Source organism: Haliotis rubra, unplaced genomic scaffold, assembly GCF_003918875.1.
Source record: "Haliotis rubra isolate DU_JTF1 unplaced genomic scaffold, ASM391887v1 Scf184, whole genome shotgun sequence".
Lineage (NCBI taxonomy): Eukaryota > Metazoa > Mollusca > Gastropoda > Lepetellida > Haliotidae > Haliotis > Haliotis rubra.
This window is the reverse complement of record NW_025765825.1, coordinates 824,770-845,632: the sequence shown is the minus strand read 5'-3', so window position 1 is coordinate 845,632 and position 20,863 is coordinate 824,770. Positions and strand designations below refer to the sequence as shown.

Sequence of the window (20,863 nt, the reverse complement as noted above, 5' to 3'; positions counted from 1 at the left end):
GAGAACACATCTGCCTGAAAACTGTATAATCAACCTAAACTAGGATGTAAAAAATTCAAATGAGTTATTCTTGGGTTAGAACTTGTGTTAGTTATGAAGGCATCATGTATGAAAAAAATAGAGGAAATGGTTCTCTCAGTTACCTCCCTTGGAACATACCGTAGATAAGCACTTGAGTGAACCTACTTTTTTCAAATCAAATTAAAGTGTATGTTGGATACTTCTGTGTTTTTCCTATATGGATGACTGTATGACATGTAAGAGATAAACACTGTGGTCATGTAGTACACAGATTTCAGAGAGCACTTGCAGAAACTCTCAAACAATGTCATATCTCAAGTTAGGATCAGTGGAATATACCGAAACAGTTACTGTTTAATGAACTTGACCTTCTTATACAAGTTATACACATGTGTTGCTACAATAACAGGCGTTTCTTGGGTTTGTTGAAAATCATTGCTGAGAAACATAGACAGAAACGTTCACAAGAAAGACAAGATAAGCTAATACCATGCAAATACTAGACCTGGGAACCAGACAACGATGAGGCCTGATGACTGTACTGGCAAGAGCAGACAATATGATGCCAAACTTTGCTTACAAATTACACGAACTGTCTCCTACTGTAGCAGTTATATTAACAAAGTGTCTAAATGATACGTCAAACTGACGACCGGTATTCAGAGGCAGATCAATGCTGATTTAAATGGACAGTGCATACATAGTGAATACATATCCATTGAAAGATTGCAATAAGTGAAGTCTGTAAAATAGGGGTTGTGCATGTGTGTGTGTGTGTGTGTGTGAGAGAGAGAGAGAGTGTGCGCGCGTGCGCGTGTGCATGTATGTGCATGTATGTGCATGTTTTTATACCAGTCCATGAGCAGGAATTTATGTAGGTATTTCCCCTGGACATGCTATATGAGTGTTGCGGGCATTAAAATGGGGGTCTCCTGTACCAGCATCATGTAAAGTACAGAGTTTTACCAGCCTGGGATGAGACTTTTCTGATTTAAAACAAAACATGGTGATTCAGTGAAGAAAATCTGATATTGACAGTATCGTTTATGTTCATGCTTCCATGGCTCAATTTCTTTGCTTTTTTAGCATAGACTTGAAGTGTTGTTATTTGTGCCTGTTCTGTTCCTTACTTTGAAATCTATGGATATACAGCTTCTTTATTACAGATTATGGGATGTAGATGCTATTACCGTTATCAACTCTCCTCTTTGTTCATCACAACAGCTTCTATATGCCACTTAAAGAAGTTAAAGGTCACATGTTGTAACTTTGAGAATGTCAAGGGCAATGCCCTCTGTGTCATTGTTCATTACATTGTTGTCAAATCATATATGCATAAAAAACTGTTTAGGTTATCCTTTTCTCACATGGGTACAATGTGTGGGGCCCATTTGTGGTGTCCCCTGACATGATATTGCTGAATTATTGCTAAAAGCGGCGTAAAACCAAACTGACCATCTCATTCACTTTCTTGGCTTAAATATATTTGATGGCTTGACAGGCAAAATGTCCAGTGTTTCTAAGGTGATTGCGACCAGACCACTGTCACTACCATGTTTCTATTCATGACAGGCAGAAAGACAATCCAGGGATTATAGTGGGTCTAAAGTTCACCAGTCAGTTAATAAGTGTGTCAGCAAAATAATGGGGCTATCAGCAGATCACTATTTGCCCCATCATCTTTGATCATGCTATTCTGTGATTATGTCAAGATGTCAGATTGGAAGTTGTATATCACTCGGAATCAATATTATCTTCTAGTCTGATTAACTGTGATGTGAAGGAAATGGACAGGAACTTTGATTAATTCTTCAGCCATGATGGAGGAAAACATTTGCCCTGAATTTTCCCATCCCTCGGGACGTACTGGCAGAATATGTCATCACTATCTCTGGACAGGAGACATCCCCAGTATCCACTACCAGCTTGTGAGGAGCCTGGTATCATGAAGTTCAACTGACTGACTGAGTTTGGTTTTACGCCGCTTTTAGCAATATTCCAGCAACATCACGGCGGGGGACACCAGAAATGGGCTTAACACATTGTACCCATGTGGGGATTCGAACCCGGGTCTTCGGCATGACGAGCCAACGCTTTAACCATTAGGCTACTCCACCGCCCCGATGTAGTTCAAGGTTGTGATAGGTGACCACAGCAATTATTGCTCATATTAATTACAATTTGATTAAACTTTGCAATTCCAGAATCGGCTTCTGTATGTTTCAAACAGTTTATGTCAATGTCAGAACTGATCCTTCGGACCTTGCGCTTGTCACAAGAGCAGATGAATGAGTTTTGGGTGGTTGCAAAGACTGCCCTAATTGGAATATTCCTCATTCAGGTCTGTTGTCAAGTTACCTGGCCCCCTTCAAAATCAGATATTTTACTCAGATTCAACACCTCTTTGAGTTACATCTGACAAAACCTCCACTCAAAACATCAGGTGAACTTCTAAAACTTCAAACTCTTAGGTACAAGTGAGTGGTACAAAGATTTGTAACAACAGATTCAGTTCTGTATCTTGAAAGATAATGTTATAGGGCAGATCTTAGCAGAGATTATAAGTCAGTATTTTCTGAGCAGCATGGCATTATGCCATTATCCATGCATGAAAAGAAACGTCATCAAGGGAAAAACGTGTTTTGTTCTCAGGGTCAAGGACTGCTGTTTAAATGGCTCTGATTGGCTCAGAAATCCCCGCATTTTTTATTGTGGTGCAGTCGGTGTTTCCTCCGTGTCAACCTGACCTGACCTCCAGTGGATGGATTTCAGATAATAATCATGGTAAAGATCTGTAATGAAATTGCTGACTTCTTCCTTGCAGGTGATAAAATATGTTCCAACTTTTCTGAAATGTTTCTGCAAGTAAGGTTGTGTTTCTGTATGCATGCCACTGTAACATCAGGATGTGTGTCTCCCTTGTTGTTGAGAATGTTTATTAGGTGGAATCAATATCAACATCTCGGTCTGATGGGAATTTTTTTAGGTGTTTTTGCGATACGTTTTCACATTCAATGTGCTTGTTGGGTCACGGTTGTCTGGGCATCAAGGTTGTTTAAGTGATATCGGATTTATTACTTCGGGTGCTGACATTTTCTCATTGATTTGGAACGTTTATGTCATTACACAGTCTGTGAATGGCGACCAGACGCATATCGGTACTAAAAATTGCTTCACATGCTGTTAAAGCAGCAAAGATGTCATCGGTTCAGACCAAATGCAGGCAATGGAATCAGAGACCCAATGTGTGGGGTGATGAATGGACTGCCAATGGCTAGTCATTAATGTCCTGTGTTCAGATTATAACAGTTACACTCTCTATTCTTGGTGTCCCTTGTCCTATCATCGCTAGAATATTCCTGACTTGAGCTAAAATGCAATTGGGTCATGGTGACCCGGTTATCTATGGTTGGATTTGTTTATTTTGGGGGGACATGGGGTTGGGGGGAGGTTTTACAGGTTGAAAAACAGGTTGAAAAGTGTGAAAATAAAAAATGGAAATTTCAAATATGTTGTTTTCTTTCCTCACATGTTATGGAGGTAAGAAGTCCAGAGGTGAGGTGCAAAGAATAGGGAAAGAAACAAGCTTTAGAGTTCCCTTCTCCTATAGATTCTTAATAGATTCTAATCAGTTTGCCAAACATTCTGGCCTAAAACACAGCAACTGCCAAACAGACATGCCACCATTAAAACACTGGCAACTGTTGTTAGGTTTGTCAGCTCTGGTCCTTACTTCTATGTATGACTGAAGGTTTGTCGGCTCTGGTCCTTACTTCTATGTATGCCTGAAGGTTTGTTCTGAGGTTCATTCAGATTCATGATTCAATGTTTGTCACCAACATAACCATGCTTGTGGATTTCACCAAAGTGGTACCCAGGGTGTTTCATGACGCACAAATATAGAGAATGGACGCGGAAAACACATACTGAGAGACACACAAAAATATCGAAAGCGTTCCTACATCAAGAGTAGTTATCTGTGTCTGTTATTTCTCCCCCAGGCATGACCACTGTCCACATGTTGACAGATTCATTTCTATCTCTGAAGTCGAACATACATTACATTACACTATTTGAATTCTTTACACTTTTCATGACCCTCATATTTTACCTGCAAAGACCCCTAAACTTTATTGATGGACCTGCACTTTTGTAAGAACCCTAGAAAGTCCGGGTTAGAATATTGATCTTCAGTAGCCCATGCTTGTCGTAAGAGGTGACTAACAGGATCGGGTGGTCAGGCTTGCTGACTTGGTTGACATGTGTCATCGGTTCCCAATTGTGTAGATCGATGTTCATGCTGTTGATCACTGGATTGTCTGGTCCAGACTCGATTATTTACAGACTGCCACCATATAGCTGGAATATTGCTGAGTGCGGCGTAAAACTAAACTCACTCACTCACTTTTGTAAGTCAAGGTAAAACTCTGGGTAGCCATCCCTGGCCGGCATCACTTCAGGCCTTCTTCCAAATGGCCTGACAGGCCATGATAAACTGTACATCAGTAGCTCATGTGGACTCAAACTGAAGCCACAAAATTAAAGAACTGCATCCCACCATTTGGCTGACAACATCATCAGTAGACTTTGATTGTAGAGATGTGTACAACTTCAACTTATACAACTAATTGCATACAATAAGATGTACCAACAAGTTGAACCGTGTGAATGCCCCTTTAGATTCCCGCATGTAATATGCAACAATTGGAGAGGAACCAGCGTGTGACAGTACGATAATATGTCCAGATAGAACGATTCCCATTACTGATTCAGTACTTTCCAATGTTGACTGTCTGAAAGGCAATGGACCAAATATGTTCAGTTCATTCAGTACAGTCCAGAACAATTTTACAAAAGATTCACGTTTCATTTTAATGTGGTTCTGTTCTTGAAGGCATATTCGGAACATCAAAAACAAATCTTGATAATTTGTTGTTGCCACTGTGGGAATTAACTGTTGCACTGATGGTTTAAAGTCTTTTAAGACTCCACATTCATAGTTGAAAAGATACAGATCTTCACACCTGTATTTATTACTATGTGAATATAATCTTTCACATTATAGAATTTTGTGATGTCTCTTAACGATCCATTCTTGAACATCCAAACTGAGCACAAGCAACATCTTTGGCAAATGTACACAAGTGCTGTCTCAGTCGGTGGAACAGATTATGATCCCTTCTGTCCAACCGTGTCTGCAGAATCCCAAAGTGAAGCAAGTCTAGATTTCCCGAGGTTCTGAATCTCCGAGTACACTGGAGCTCATTTTCATTTTAAATAGTGTGTTAGTACAGTACTCAAGGTTGAATCTGTTAAATATTTCATCTGCTTCTAGTGAGTGAGTGAGTTTGGTTTTACGCCGCTTTTAGCAATATTCAAGCAACATCATGGCAGGGGACACCAGAAATGGGCTTCACACATTGTACCCATGTAGGGAATCGAACCCGGTCTTCGGCGTGACGAGCCAATGCTATACCCACTAGACTACCCCACCGCCCCCATCTGCTTCTAGACTTACATTAGACAGCACGTTACATTCATATCTAGTACATGCCACATGTGATCATTTGAGGTTCATGTTATGTTGCAATCAGATCCGTGGTTCGTGGTTCGTGCTTCATGGATGTAAAATCCCAAGAATCAACAAGAAAACAAGGCCTTTCAATTGTGATTATATAATGTCCATTTCTGCGGCTGTAGATGACATTTGAGATCAGACTCATAGTTTTGGGCTGAATGATTATGGCTAATGCCAAGCTATACTCATAGAAACAAATAAGGGAACACATGAAAGTACAAGTGTTCCTTTATTTATTTCCAGAATTTTACCCACAGTGCAATACATACCTTGTGAAGAAACCTGGAAAGAATAAAGGAACACTTGTACTTTCAGGTGTTCCCTTTATTTGTTTCCATGAGTATATATACTCAAGTTGTATCAACATTGAGACACACTACTCTACAAAACTGACTCATGAACATCAGCTAGGGAAGTCTCTCTTAACTTTCTCTTTATTGAGAATCTGTGTCTGAGTAGATCCTCATCTGCTGTTATGTACATATGCATGTGTTAATCTTTATCCTTACAGAGCTTTCGATAAGCTGCTATTTGCATACAATCAAAATATATCTGAATTACCGAATCAATTATGAGTTTCTTTGATTGGAATTTCTAGAAGTTGGAGAGTAAGATAAGGACAAATGTTATGTATGAATAACTTCATTCAGGTGATGCAACATTTTGACTGACTGACTGAGTTTGGTTTTACGCCGCTTTTAGCAATATTCCAGCAACATCACGGCGGGGGACACCAGAAATGGGCTTCACACACTGTACCCATGTGGGGATTCGAACCCAGGTCTTCGGCGTGACGAGCCAACACTTTAACCATTAGGCTACCCCACCGCCCTGCAACATTTTGATACAGATTATTGTATTGTTGTAAAGAATCTGTATCAAACATTGCATCACCTAAATATAGAAGTTGTTCATCCATAAAATTTGTCCTTATCTTAATTACGAGTTGTTCTTGTACAAAATATGCATGAAAACATCCAAACTGAAAAAACTTCCATAGTTTCCCAACAATCTGACACCACCTAATGAGTTCTCCAGTTTAGGTATTGTGATGTCAACAATCAATCAGCAAATAATGATCTGTAAACAATACACCTGTGCAAGTTACAAAGGATACACTGCTGTGCATGATGTCTGGCTTATTGTTAATTAAATATGTGTGTCACTGTTGTCAAGTCATGCAGTATGGAACACAACTGGGGCGTACATGAACAGATACAAATCAGAAGTCACCTGACACACCTGAATATATATCATGTACTCCTTTGTGTAAATGACCCAGTGATATAGTTTGTATAATGTACTACTTGGTATACAATTCCCCGGTGACTATAGTTTATATAATGTACTCCTTGGTGTAAAATGACCCAGTGATTATAGTTTATATAATGTACTCCTTGGTGTATAATTACCCAGTGATTATAGTTTATGTAATGTACTCCTTGGTGTAAGATTACCCAGTGATTATAGTTTATAGATTGTACTCCTTGGTGTAAGATTACCCAGTGATTATAGTTTATATAATGTACTCCTTGGTGTAAAATACCCCAGTGATTATAGTTTATGTAATGTACTCCTTGGTGTAAATTTCCCCAGGGATAATAGTTTATATAATGTACTCCTTGGTATAAAATTCACCAGTGATTATAGTTTATGTATGTGGGTGTAAAATTCCCAGTGATTATAGTTTGTAATGTACTCATGGGTGTAAAGTTCCCCCAGTGATTATAGTTTATGTAATGTACTCCTTGGTATAAAATTCCCCAGTGATTATAGTTTATGTAATGTACTCATGGGTGTAAAGTTCCCCAGTGATTATAGTTTATGTAATGTACTCATGGGTGTAAAGTTCCCCAGTGATTATAGTTTATGTAATGTACTCATGGGTGTAAAGTTCCCCAGTGATTATAGTTTATGTAATGTACTCATGGGTGTAAAGTTCCCCAGTGATTATAGTTTATGTAATGTACTCATGGGTGTAAAGTTCCCCAGTGATTATAGTTTATGTAATGTACTCATGGGTGTAAAGTTCCCCAGTGATTATAGTTTATGTAATGTACTCATGGGTGTAAAGTTCCCCAGTGATTATAGTTTATGTAATGTACTCATTGTGTGTAAAAGTTCCCCAGTGATTATAGTTTATGTAATGTACTCATGGGTGTAAAGTTCCCAGTGATTATAGTTTATGTATAAAGTTCCCAGTGATTATAGTTTATGTAATGTACTCCATGGGTGTAAAAGTTCCCAGTGATTATAGTTTATGTAATGTACTCATGGGTGTAAAATTCCCCAGTGATTATAGTTTATGTTGTACTCATGTAATGTATTATAGTTTATCAATGTACTCATGGGTGTAAAGTTCCCCCCAGTGATTATAGTTTATGTAATGTACTCATGGGTGTAAAATTCCCCAGTGATTATAGTTTATGTAATGTACTCATGGGTGTAAAGTTCCCCCAGTGATTATAGTTTATAGTAATGTACTCATGGGTGTAAAGTTCCCCAGTGAGTTTATTATAGTTTATAGTAATGTACTCATGGGTGTAAAAGTTCCCCAGTGATTATAGTTTATGTAATGTACTCATGTTCCCCAGGATTATGTATGTAATTACCCATGGGTGATTATAGTTTATGTAATGTACTCATGGGTGTAAAGTTCCCCAGTGATTATAGTTTATGTAATGTACTCATGGGTGTAAAGTTCCCCAGTGATTATAGTTTATGTAATGTACTCATGGGTGTAAAATTCCCCAGTGATTATAGTTTATGTAATGTACTCATGGGTGTAAAGTTCCCCAGTGATTATAGTTTATGTAATGTACTCATGGGTGTAAAGTTAGTGATTATAGTTTGTAATGTACTCATGGGTGTAAAGTTCCCCAGTGATTATAGTTTATGTAATGTACTCATGGGTGTAAAGTTCCCAGTGATTATAGTTTATGTAATGTACTCCTTGGGTGTAAAATTCCCCAGTGATTATAGTTTATGTAATGTACTCATGGGTGTAAAGTTCCCCAGTGATTATAGTTTATGTAATGTACTCATGGGTGTAAAGTTCCCCAGTGATTATAGTTTATGTAATGTACTCATGGGTGTAAAGTTCCCCAGTGATTATAGTTTATGTAATGTACTCATGGTTGTAAAATTCCCCAGTACACTGACTCAAGGGTTACACTGAGTACACAGAGTGTACAATCAATGCCCAGTGTGGTTAATGCTCGTTGGTTAAAACGCTTAATTTGATGACATATTCTGAGGACACCTTTGGTACAAAATGCCTAAATACATAGAGGATATTATAGGAGTGCCTATGTCATACTATGTTTACGCCACGAGTGCCAAAATGTTGGTATTTCCCTAGCGAGAGCGAGGGATATACCGATATTTAGGCAAGAGCGTCGTAAACATTGTATGAGGTGAGGTGAAATTGGGTTTAACGTCGTGTTTGAGAATATTTCGCTCATATGACGACGTGCATGCGTGTGTATGTGTATGTGCGGCTGCTTGTACTAGCCCAGACTGAAGCTGGTTTTATAGTGCAAGCCCACTGAGATACCATGTCGCAGTGAAGCATGAATACCCCACTCAGATACATTATACTGACTCCGAGCCGACCAGTCCTTGTTGTACACATCAATGCCGAGCGCCAGGCAGGGACCAACAAGTACCATATTTTAGCGTCTTTTGGTATGACGCGATCGGGGATCGAACCCGCGACCTTCCGCTCTCCGGGCAGACGCTCTAACCACTACACCATGGAGGCGGTCCAAACATAGTATGATATGGGCACTCATATAATATTCTGTTTATTACCAAAGTCGTCAAATTGAGGAAAATAACCCAATCTACTTTCAAACATAGGCTGTCTACTCGCCGTCCCGCATGTAAAACGCAACGTCACAGAGGAAACATGATGTCATAGTATTGTTCATGACGCCACGTCACCATGACAAAGTCATATTTTGCCCTAGGGCATCGTATGAAAAATAAGAACCCTGATATGTAATAAAAACCATAATTATTATATGAATTTATTCAAACACCCATTGGGATACTGTATAGGTATATGTTTATGACCTATGTTAGTCGTTACAGGCAAATAAATGGCTCATTATGAGCTGACTGTTGAAAGCTGACTAACAACCATTTAATTGAGGGAACCCTGAGCCAATGTGAGGCGTCAACCGACGATAAATGAAGACAGAAAGCCAGTATGGAAAATTCAAATTTGCAGGCGTGAGGTGTGCACAGTCATGGCAGCCCAACTGCTGGGAATGGCGGAAGCAGCAGGTGGAGCTTTTAGGTAACAGCTGGTACCGAGTATCCAGGTAGAGCAAGCAAGCGCTGTAATTTAGCGGAGTCCCACGGTACCATGCCACACTGCACCAGTTTATTTACAACAGTGAAAAGATACAAAGAAACCGACCTGACAAGATCTTACCGCGCAAAGTCTTACTGGGTGGATACCGCCCTGATTGGGTGAGGGGCACCGACTGTGCAAAGCAAATTAAGAAACAAATGAAAGCAACATAGTGATATAGATTTTCCATGGCACTCTTTCAACCATATTGCGATCAAACTGCGGGTAAGGTAATATTATTAATGATAACAAAATCATTGCGGAAGCGTTGTGAAAGGGATGGGGACGGAGGGTGGGAAACGGACTTTTATGCAGCAGGTAGCGCGTGAGCATGTGAAGTGCTATTAAAAAGTGTGACATAATGCCGGGCGGATATTACGTGTCTCTAAGCTTAGCTGCGTGAGGCAAGTTGGTGGCGTAAAGCGGAAGTGAATCAAAGCGGGAATAAGATGGTGGATCAAATCAAAACAATGGAGAGGTTAGAAATTGGAGCGAAATGGTAGCGAGCCCATAACACCATTTAGCTAAATATTGTTAAATGTCATTATGAGCTGACTGTTAGGGAAGCCTGAGGCGTCAACACGATAAATGAAGACAGAAAGCCAGTATGGAATTCAAATGGGCGAGCAGTGAGGATGGCGAGGATCGGAAACCGCCGAAGCATGGAAAGCCCACACGGGCTAGCTGGCATTTGCAGACCAAGACGGGGTGCACAAGTTGGTCCGCCCGGTCATGGCAGCCCAACTGCTGGGAAAACTCAACACTGCTGAAGAAGCAGGTGGGAGTGGCTCCGCTGTAACAGCTGGTACCGGAAGTATCCAGGTAGAGCAGCAAGCAAGCTGTAATTTAGAGGTGCGGAGTCCCACCGGTACCATGCCAAACAGCCCCGCGGATGGGCAGGGCTGCAGAGGTGTGTGTGTGCAGGGGCAAGAGCGAAGGAGTGTGGTGTGGTGTTGGGAAGAGGCAAAGGAAGGAGACGACGGCGCATAATACCAACAATTGCTAATGACATTTCAAAATGAAACAGGTTCTACGCCACACTCAGACAGATTCCAGCTATGTGGCGCCATCAGCAAATAATGAGTGGGTTTAGTCTTCACGCCACACTCAGCGATATTCCAGCTATCTGGTGGCGGCCGGTAATTAATCGAAGTCTGGGCCAGACAATCCCGTGATCCGAAGCATGCGCATCCGCCTGGGTACCCAATGGCATGGCTCAACCAAGTCAGCGAGCCTGACCCACTGATCCCGTTAGTCGCCACTTTCGACAAGCACGGGATACTAAAGGCACTTTCTATCCCGGATCTTCACGAGACCAGACAATCCTTCTGAAAGACAGTGCAACCACGATCTACACGCATGGCCTACGATGACGTTTGTCAGGCAAATGAGTGAGTGTGTAACCACCGAACCTAGTAGTCGCCTCAAACAACAAGCATGGGTTACTGCATACAAACCGAACCTGGGTCTTAATTAGAAATAATTTCGTTAAGCGCCGCTCAGCAATATTGCAGCTAACCTGAGGTAGTCCGTGGGAAGAAGTACGGACCAGCTCCACTATAGTCGTGCAACCTGTTATCGCTGATAATGGCAAGCACAGGCTAATACTAAAACCGGCCCGCGTCCGAGGTGAGCTGAAATGATGTGACACAGAAATGACCATTTTTGGTTAATGCCTGCACCGCGTGACGGGACACGTACACCGCAGGGAATTTAGGCGATAATCAATGGACAATTACGACATTAAGGCCTGATTTCAGGTAACAACCCGAACCCTAATAGTAGCCTCCAACGACAAGCATGGGTTACTGCATACAAACCGAACCTGGGACTAATTAGAAATAATTTCGTTAGCACCTCGCTCATTAATATTGCAGCTAAAATGAGATGGTCCAAGAGAAGAAGTATGGACCAGCACCGCTATAGTCCTGCTACCTGCTATCACCGATGATGGCAAGCACAGGCTAATGCAGGCTACTACTGAAACTGGCCTGCGTCACGTAGGTGAGCTGAAACGGACTTTTTATGCAGCAGGTAGCGTGAGCATGTGAAGTGCTATTAAAAAGTGTGACGTAATGCCGGTGGATATTACGTGTCTCTAAGCTTAGCTGCACGTGAGGCAAGTTGGTGACGTAAGCGGAAGTGAATCCAAGCGCGGGAATAAGATGGTGGACGAAATCAAAACAATGGAGAGGTTAGAAATTGGAACGAAATGGTAACGCAGCCCATAAACACCATTTAGCTAAATATTGCTAAATGTCAGTAACTAAGTCAGTAACTATTGTTTCTCATTTACATGTGGATTGATGTTCAGGAAGTCTGTTGATTTGTCAGGACTTTTATTTTCAGCCATTATACAACTGTATTATTGCTGAGTGTGATTATAGATAGCAAACAAATATTTCAAGTGCACAGAATGGTTTTATGTTAGTATAAAGAAAAAGAATAAAAATAAGGCTGAATGTTAATGTGAAATAGAATCTATTGTGTGTATTTTTCAGTCAGATAACATGATTACTCAGTCCAGTGATCTGACCAAGTGTAGCTGTAGTCTCTGTGATTATCATAGTTGGGAGTTACCTCCCTTAGCGCTTTGTTTTTGATAGTGTAATCCCCATAATGGCGAAACCCATGTGCACTAAGGTCAGACCAATTGTATTTCTTGTTTTACGGATCCACTGGTCGTATTTTTTCAAGAATAAGAACAACAATAAACATTAATTTTCCTCGCTCAGAAATTAAAAGCCTCAAGTTTATATTAGGCAAAAATGTAAACTTACAAAAAATAATTTTTGGATTGTTTTTTTTGTCCCATTTACACTTCATAAATTGCCAAGATTATAATACTTTTAGTATTCAAAAGGAATATTACTTTGACTGGTGATTTTTATTTTTTTTTTTCCCTCCTGCCTTTAGGTTTTCTGAGGACAAAAATCCGTAAAACAAGAAATAAACTTGGTCTGGCCTAATGAAGGAGAGTAATGAAAACCAAATTAAGAATCAACCAACGTTTTTACACTAACGAAAACCTCAAAGTGTTCTTATGGAGTGTAAACTTCACAAACATTCATTTAGCATTTTCCATAAAAGGAAATTTAAACGAAATACATTTGAGTATATGGATTCTTAAATTTGTGAACAAAGACAAAGGAACCTGCAAACGAACCTCCCGTGAATAAATATAAGGACCTTTGATGTTTGAAATCATGTTTTGTTCCGAAAATGAACCACAGCAGTTACACCAAATATGGAGTGATCTTATGTCTGATATTCATGCTCTTAACTCTGGAAATGATGGTGTCTTTGAAGGAGACTGAAAGTAGTTCCGGCATAATATGTTATTTCCCTTGATTCAATTATCAGTGTTATTATGTCAGCCTAACACGGCCCCACACCGGTGACTTCGTGACAAATAACAATGATTATTTTAATGAGGTTAATGGTTGATTTCATTTCTATTTTAACCTACACATGATTAACAAGCTTAAAAGTCACAGTATGTTGAGGGTTCTGTGTGTTTTAAAATCATGCATGAAATAATTACTGAGAGTGACGTCACACCTTTAGTCAATTTTGAAATATGAATAACAGAGCTGGGGCATCGAAGCAGGCAACACAGGTGTTGTACAGAGTAAACTCGCTGTAGTCAGGTTTCTCATTAAATGTAAACTGAAGAGAAAGAGAGTGTATTTTTCTTACGGTTGATTTACAAAATACGTATTCCCAGATTGGTTTAATTAGAGCCAGTGTTTATCAAAGCCCAGATTACAATGAAAATATAACTCTGTCATGTGAAGCCAATCACTCGCCTACCCAGAGTTCCATATTGCCGGCTTAGTAGCTTTGTCATATTTTGATACTGTGTTGTCATTGAAGGGCTACAAAGAGGCAATGTGTTCATTTTGATTTGTAAGGCTATGTTGTCAAGGACATCACTGCCACAGTTGTCGTCGTGTATCTATCCAAGTGTGCCAAACATCGTTGTAAAGTTGCCCATCTATTATTATGTGAGAAAATGTGTTGGCTTACAATTAAGAGCAAAGTCTTGTAACATGATACGCCTACACCATGAGATCAGCACTGAAGCAGATACTTCTTACACAGAAAATGGTGACCGGCGCCAACTAGCCTTGAGGGTTATTGCGTATTGTTTGCAAGTATTTCTTTGGAATGGTTGATGTACCGCCCCTTTGACGCCACATTAACAAATAGAAGCGACAAAACCTTTTCCACAGTCATAAGAAATCTCTGCTAAAGGCAGAGTCGATTGTACAATTGTGACTATGTCATGAGCATAGAGTTGTTTCTACAGTATTACAGCTCTATGATGTTGTTTGTAAACAAATCAAGTCTGAACCAGACTATCCAGTGATTGTCACCATGCGATGTGATGACAGAGCATGTGTTTATGAATCACAATGAAATAGAGATGTCACTGATGATATCAGGTGTTCGCGAAAAGGTGAGCCTATCCTGCCCCACCTATGGCACCCATCATAAACACATGCAAAGTCAAGTCAGTTGTTCACCTGAAATAATTCTGGAATGTATGGTACAAGTCAAAATAGGGAATTGCATCAGACAAAATATATGTCACTTATGCATCAAGTTTCAAATGTCTACCATAAAACTTCTTGAAAGCTTTACTGGTGCCTTGAGTGTTGAAACTTTGATCAAACAACTTATGAGCAAGAGTGGCACGACGCTCTTTGAAATCTTGGTAAAAAGATCATGCTCTATTTCATCTTGAAAGTTGTGAAATGTAAACACGAAGGCTGGAGCTGTTGGAATATTGCTCGACATGAAAGGGAAGTTGACTATTGGAAAGTTGAAATCATCCCTTTTGTCATACAGCCTTGTGGAGAGTTTTTTTGTCACTCTGAATCTGAACTTTTTCCTGAAGTTTGTCGTGTGGGATAGTGGGATACAAAGTTGAAAATTCACATGTTTTGACAGAATGGAACTCGATCCGTTTCTGAGACTGTAAAAATGTCAGTAAATCCTTTGAGTTGATGAATGTGGTGGAAACAAAACTGCTTGACACTGTGTCAGTTTATGGGAAATTAATTGTAATATACATCCTGTACAGACAATAGTTTTTCTATGCTATGAAGATATTTCTTTTCTTTTCTTTTTAACCCCTCCCCTTCCCTCCCCCCCTTTTCTGAATATATGACCCTTTTGTACTTTATGCGACATGGAAGAGAAATGCACTATGAATTCACATGGCCTTTTAGAGTTTCCATGTTTGAGTACCTAGTTGTGTATGACTGTATTTTAGGTACCATTATTTCTTGAATCAGTGTGTATATCTTGTTATAATCTGAAGTAGAGACTCTAATATTACATTTTTGTTCTTTTGTTTGGGAAGATTGTCTCAGGAATTGTAGATTGTCCAGTTATTTCCATTTAGATTGGTTACAGGAAGCAGTTTGAATATGTGGATCTACTTTATGATATCCACATTTCTTCCACTGACTACTGAGTACTGTGTCAGTGAATGCACAGAGGGTTTGTATGTGTGGATCTACTTTCAAGATCTTTCTGGGTGGTATGCCCTCTGTCTGTCATGCTCAACTTCAACATTAGTTCACTCAATAAAAATATCTTTGGTCATCTGTCCACATATCACTGCTTAAAACTGACTGAAATATTAGACAATTTGATAGTCATAGCTATAATACTTCCAAAATGAGTGAGTTTATATTTCCTGCCAAAGTTTTCAACAATACTTCAGCTACATCACACAGCCATAATACAACTGTTAGCATATCAACGGCTGGTTGTGTTGTGTTATTTTCGACAGGCAATCTCTTTCACTGTCACAACCTCTGGTCGTCTGGTCCAGGTTTCACGTCTGATTGTTGGCCTTCTGGATGCTTGCTAACATGGATCACTGCTTACAGACATTAGAGATGGCCATCAAGCTACATGAACAGTTTGGCAGCCCTAATTTGACACATGACCTTGTGAATCATCTTTTCATCACATGTTATGAGCTCCAGGGAATCATGTTTGAACACATCTTGTAAAATATACCATTTATTGATTTATCCTGAGACTCCATATAAATTTCAGCTATTCTGTCAAACAGTTCACAAATGGACCAGAAAATATGGTGGCCCAATTGTTGATGACATTTTGCAATTTGCTATGTAGAGTTGTGTCCCTTGATCATACTTATAATTATAAGCTTCTATTATAAGATTCACTCTAATAATGATGCTGGGTTGGTTTGCACCATACACTCACTCTCAGGTTTCACGAAGGTTGTGAGCATTACTTCAGGTCTTCCTCCCACATCAAGCAGACATGTTGTGATATAACTGAATTTTTTTTATATGACTGAAAGTCCAACACACATGCACACCTACTCATACAAACATGCACATTCACTAGCTACATGGAGACTGAAGACTGACAGCTACTCCTGACTCCAAACAGAAGGTATTTAGATGGAAACAACAACTCAAGCCCCTTAATCCCAGCCTCTCCTCCGGTGTGTCCATGTCATCAAGCTGTGACTTTAATAAGGCAATAAATAAGGCTTAACAGGCTGATTCTGTGTGGAAAGCTTGTAAAAGATGTTAAAAAGTCATTCGTGTCTACGTTTCAACCTCCTACACACATCATGTGACATGTGAACCCAATTAGGCCACGCCACTTTCAATTAAAATTCATTGCCAGCTTTCTTCTTTTTTGTGTGTAGATTTAAGGTTACAGGAAAGGGTCTCCTCTCTCTCTCTTTCTCTCTCTCTCTCTCTCTCTCTCTCTATTTCACTCTCTCCCTTCCCCTTCTTCTCTTTCCTGCCTACTAGCTCACCCACTCACTCACCCACTAGCTAGCTCACTCACTCACTCACTAACTCCACCTGAGAAGATCTGGGTTTAGAGTTGGTCTTCAGTAACCCATGCTTGTTGTAAGAGGTGAATAACAGGATTGGGCTGTCAGGCTTGCTGACGTGGTTGACACATGTTATCGTATCCCAACTGGGTGAATTGATGCTCATGCTGTTGATCACTGGATTATCTGGTCCAGACTCAATTATTTACAAACCATCACCATATAGTTGGAGTATTGCTGAGCGTGATGTTTAACACCACCCAGTCAACCAACCCAATTACCCATCCACCCTCTTACTCACTCACTCACTCACTCACTCAAACCCACCCACCCACCCACTCACTCACTCCACTCACTCACTCACTCTCCTACTCACCTACTCACTCACTCCCTGTTTTTCCCAAGCCTTAGCTCATACTAATCACCTGTTATTCTGATCAGGCTAAAAATGAGGGAAATGCCAATGTCTTTTTCCATCTGAATCAACAAATTATTGTGGGAATAATTTTTTTGTTATAACAGTCCATTGTTGGGTTTCAGATAATGTCCTGTGTGATTAGAGCCACTCAGGAAATAGAAAACCGTTCTGGCACCAATGGCGCTGAAAACTGATGCAGCTTCATTAAAATAATTGGATGAATGCAAAATTTGCTCACAATTCCTGGTGATCTTCCATTGTTAATTGTCAATTTGACATGACGACCATGCCATCAGTTTTCCATTTTCAGCTATATTATTCCCTGTAAAAAGATGTGAACGCCAAGGGAAACTCAAGACCGTTTCACCAATCAGATGAAGACTTTGGCTGTTCCCAAATCCAAATCCAGATGAGATGCTATTGATATTAGGCTGATAAAAAGAAAACAGTTGGTTCTCAGTTGGCATTCTCAAACTTTTTTCCTTGTTAAACCCATGTCTCCGAATATTCATGACTTTTTGGCTTAATACGAAGTGATGTGTTGTGTGGCCGTATAGGCAAGACTACACTGAAGCATCCTCAGAGACAGGTTTGGACAAGCTTTGTTTTTTAAAGACACCGTCTCCCCAGGCACTGGACTGCTGAAGCTACTGTCATTCTTCATTCTCCAGAAGTTTGGTACAGTTTGTGTATGGTCCTGTAGATTTACGCTTTTTATTATTACTTATGCCTTAGGGCTCATTTAGGATGGCCAATCACCAAACACTCCATTTTTCGCTGATTTGTGTCTGCCAGAAACTTATGATTTGGGGTTCAAAGCTGTGTACACCCTGATTATAATTCAAGGTTTGTCAGGCTATGCCCATGGTTGTTGGTTTCACCAAAGTGGTTAAAGTCTGAGACCTGCATCACTCTGGGGTAACCTTCCTCATAAGTCTTGCATTCGGTCTAGGTTGAAATATGTAAATCTAAAACATTGATGTCTCGTTGAAAGTATCTTGAAACATAATGTCAGCAAATTTTTATTTGGTGGTATAAACTTGTACACAACTTGTGTTGGTTGTACTAGAAACACCAAAAATATAACTGAAATCCAGTCCAAGAGTACCTTAGATAATGTCACTCTCTAGGTGATAACAAAGAGTATCTGGGTGACTGTATCCTTGTATCCTTACCTTGTGCTGGTTACACTCAAAACACCATTGAGGCAAGGTGTACTTTGTCATTTTGCCTTTAAGTTCTGTTATATCAAGATTGAATGTTCTACAAACATGGTATCTGATTGGTCAATAGGAGTTGAATAGAGATGGCATTATTTATAATAGTGTTAGGTCCATGCTATGGAATTCCAGCCAATTTGGCAAGGATAGACAGTGGACTGAGTTAACTCCCTTGAGGAGGAATTCATTTTCACATATATTATCTGAGGGTGTATTTGCTCAGGATGAGCAGAAGATGGAAACAGCCTTCAGAACCCATCCATACTTTAGAATTTATTCTGAATCCTCAAATGGCATGTTTAATCATCAGGGGTATGTCTTAGAAGCAGGCAGAGCTGTCTAACTGTCATGGAGAGAGTTCTCTGATGTCGCAAAGAATCTCTTAGAACATGAAGCTGAAAGATGGTGTCCCCTTTTCTTGCAACACATTAGCATCTTTTGATTGGCCGACAGTGTGTAGATATATTCTCATTGGCTGACAATAAGTTGGTATCTTCTTATTGGCTGAAATGCATACTAATAAGCATAACAAAAAAATACATAACATGTTTCTATTGGCTAATTATTCAGATGCATATTCTTATTGGCTAACAATATTTAAGAATATTCTTATCGGATAACAGGACATCAGCATATTTAGATCAGCTTACACCGTATAGGCATATTTTTTTATCAGTATGCAATACATAAGAATTCTTCCTTCCTCATTTCCTCATTGATTTGAAAATGAGAAGTTCCTGCTTTCCTCATCGTGTTGAACTTAATATTCCTGAGAAGCATTATATCATTGTAAGACAGACTTATCAATAAAATTAATTTTTGGACCAATTTTATTTCTTGTTTTTTTACGGATTTTTGTCCTCAGAAAACCTATAGGCAGGAGGGGATTTTTTTTGTTTAAATCACTAGTCAAAGCAAAAACCCACATGAGTTTTTCAAAGGCATTGTTTTTCAAGATCACACTCGCAGATGTGCTCAAATCACTGATTTCAAACACAAATATTGCTAGACAATTCAGCTTAAAGTTTCTGAGAACAGATACCGGTGTTTTAGTGTCAAATAAAACTGGTCAGGCCTCATGGTTGATCCTGGATCGTGGTCGCTCTCACAAATGTACTACGGTAATAATGTGGATGAAACGTTGCTGAAGCAGGACAACAGACAAGTATGTCTGATCAGTGTCAGGTTAAAGTGACATTGCTGAAGTAGCTGTTGGAAGCAGGACTACAGACAAGTATGTCTGATCAGTGTCAGGTTAAAGTGACATTGCTGAAGTAGCTGTTGGAAGCAGGACTACAGACAAGTATGTCTGATCAGTGTCAGGTTAAAGTGACATTGCTGAAGTAGCTGTTGGAAGCAGGACTACAGACAAGTATGTCTGATCAGTGTCAGGTTAAAGTGACATTGCTGAAGTAGCTGTTGGAAGCAGGACTACAGACAAGTATGTCTGATCAGTGTCAGGTTAAAGTGACATTGCTGAAGTAGCTGTTGGAAGCAGGACTACAGACAAGTATGTCTGATCAGTGTCAGGTTAAAGTGACATTGCTGAAGTAGCTGTTGGAAGCAGGACTACAGACAAGTATGTCTGATCAGTGTCAGGTTAAAGTGACATTGCTGAAGTAGCTGTTGGAAGCAGGACTACAGACAAGTATGTCTGATCAGTGTCAGGTTAAAGTGACATTGCTGAAGTAGCTGTTGGAAGCAGGACTACAGACAAGTATGTCTGATCAGTGTCTGGTTAAAGTGACATTGCTGAAGTTGCTGTTGGAAGCAGGACTACAGACAAGTATGTCTGATCAGTGTCTGGTTAAAGTGACATTGCTGAAGTTGCTGTTGGAAGCAGGACTACAGACAAGTATGTCTGATCAGTGTCTGGTTAAAGTGACATTGCTGAAGTAGCTGTTGGAAGCAGGACTACAGACAAGTATGTCTGATCAGTGTCTGGTTAAAGTGACATTGCTGAAGTTGCTGTTGGAAGCAGGACTACAGACAAGTATGTCTGATCAGTGTCTGGTTAAAGTGACATTGCTGAAGTAGCTGTTGGAAGCAGGACTACAGACAAGTATGTCTGATCAGTGTCTGGTTAAAGTGACATTGCTGAAGTAGCTGTTGGAAGCAGGACTACAGACAAGTATGTCTGATCAGTGTCTGGTTAAAGTGACATTGCTGAAGTAGCTGTTGGAAGCAGGACTACAGACAAGTATGTCTGATCAGTGTCAGGTTAAAGTGACATTGCTGAAGTAGCTGTTGGAAGTAGGACTACAGACAAGTATGTCTGATCAGTGTAAGGTTCAAAATGTCCTCGGCAGAATATGGAAAACAGGGAAACTTTTTGCAGTTGTCTCACATTATTACTTGCAAAATAGGCTCTTAAATAAAATCCATGTGTGCAAGACTTTGAAATCTCATGGAATTCATGAGA

The 20,863-nt window shown here is 39.9% G+C and overlaps 1 protein-coding gene across 1 annotated transcript in view; it reads left to right on the top strand.

Moving 5' to 3' along the window:
- Positions 1 to 20,863, top strand: part of LOC124273812 (ATP-dependent DNA helicase Q4-like) — a 259,456-nt gene that overhangs the window by 15,858 nt on the left and 222,735 nt on the right. The window lies entirely within an intron of this gene.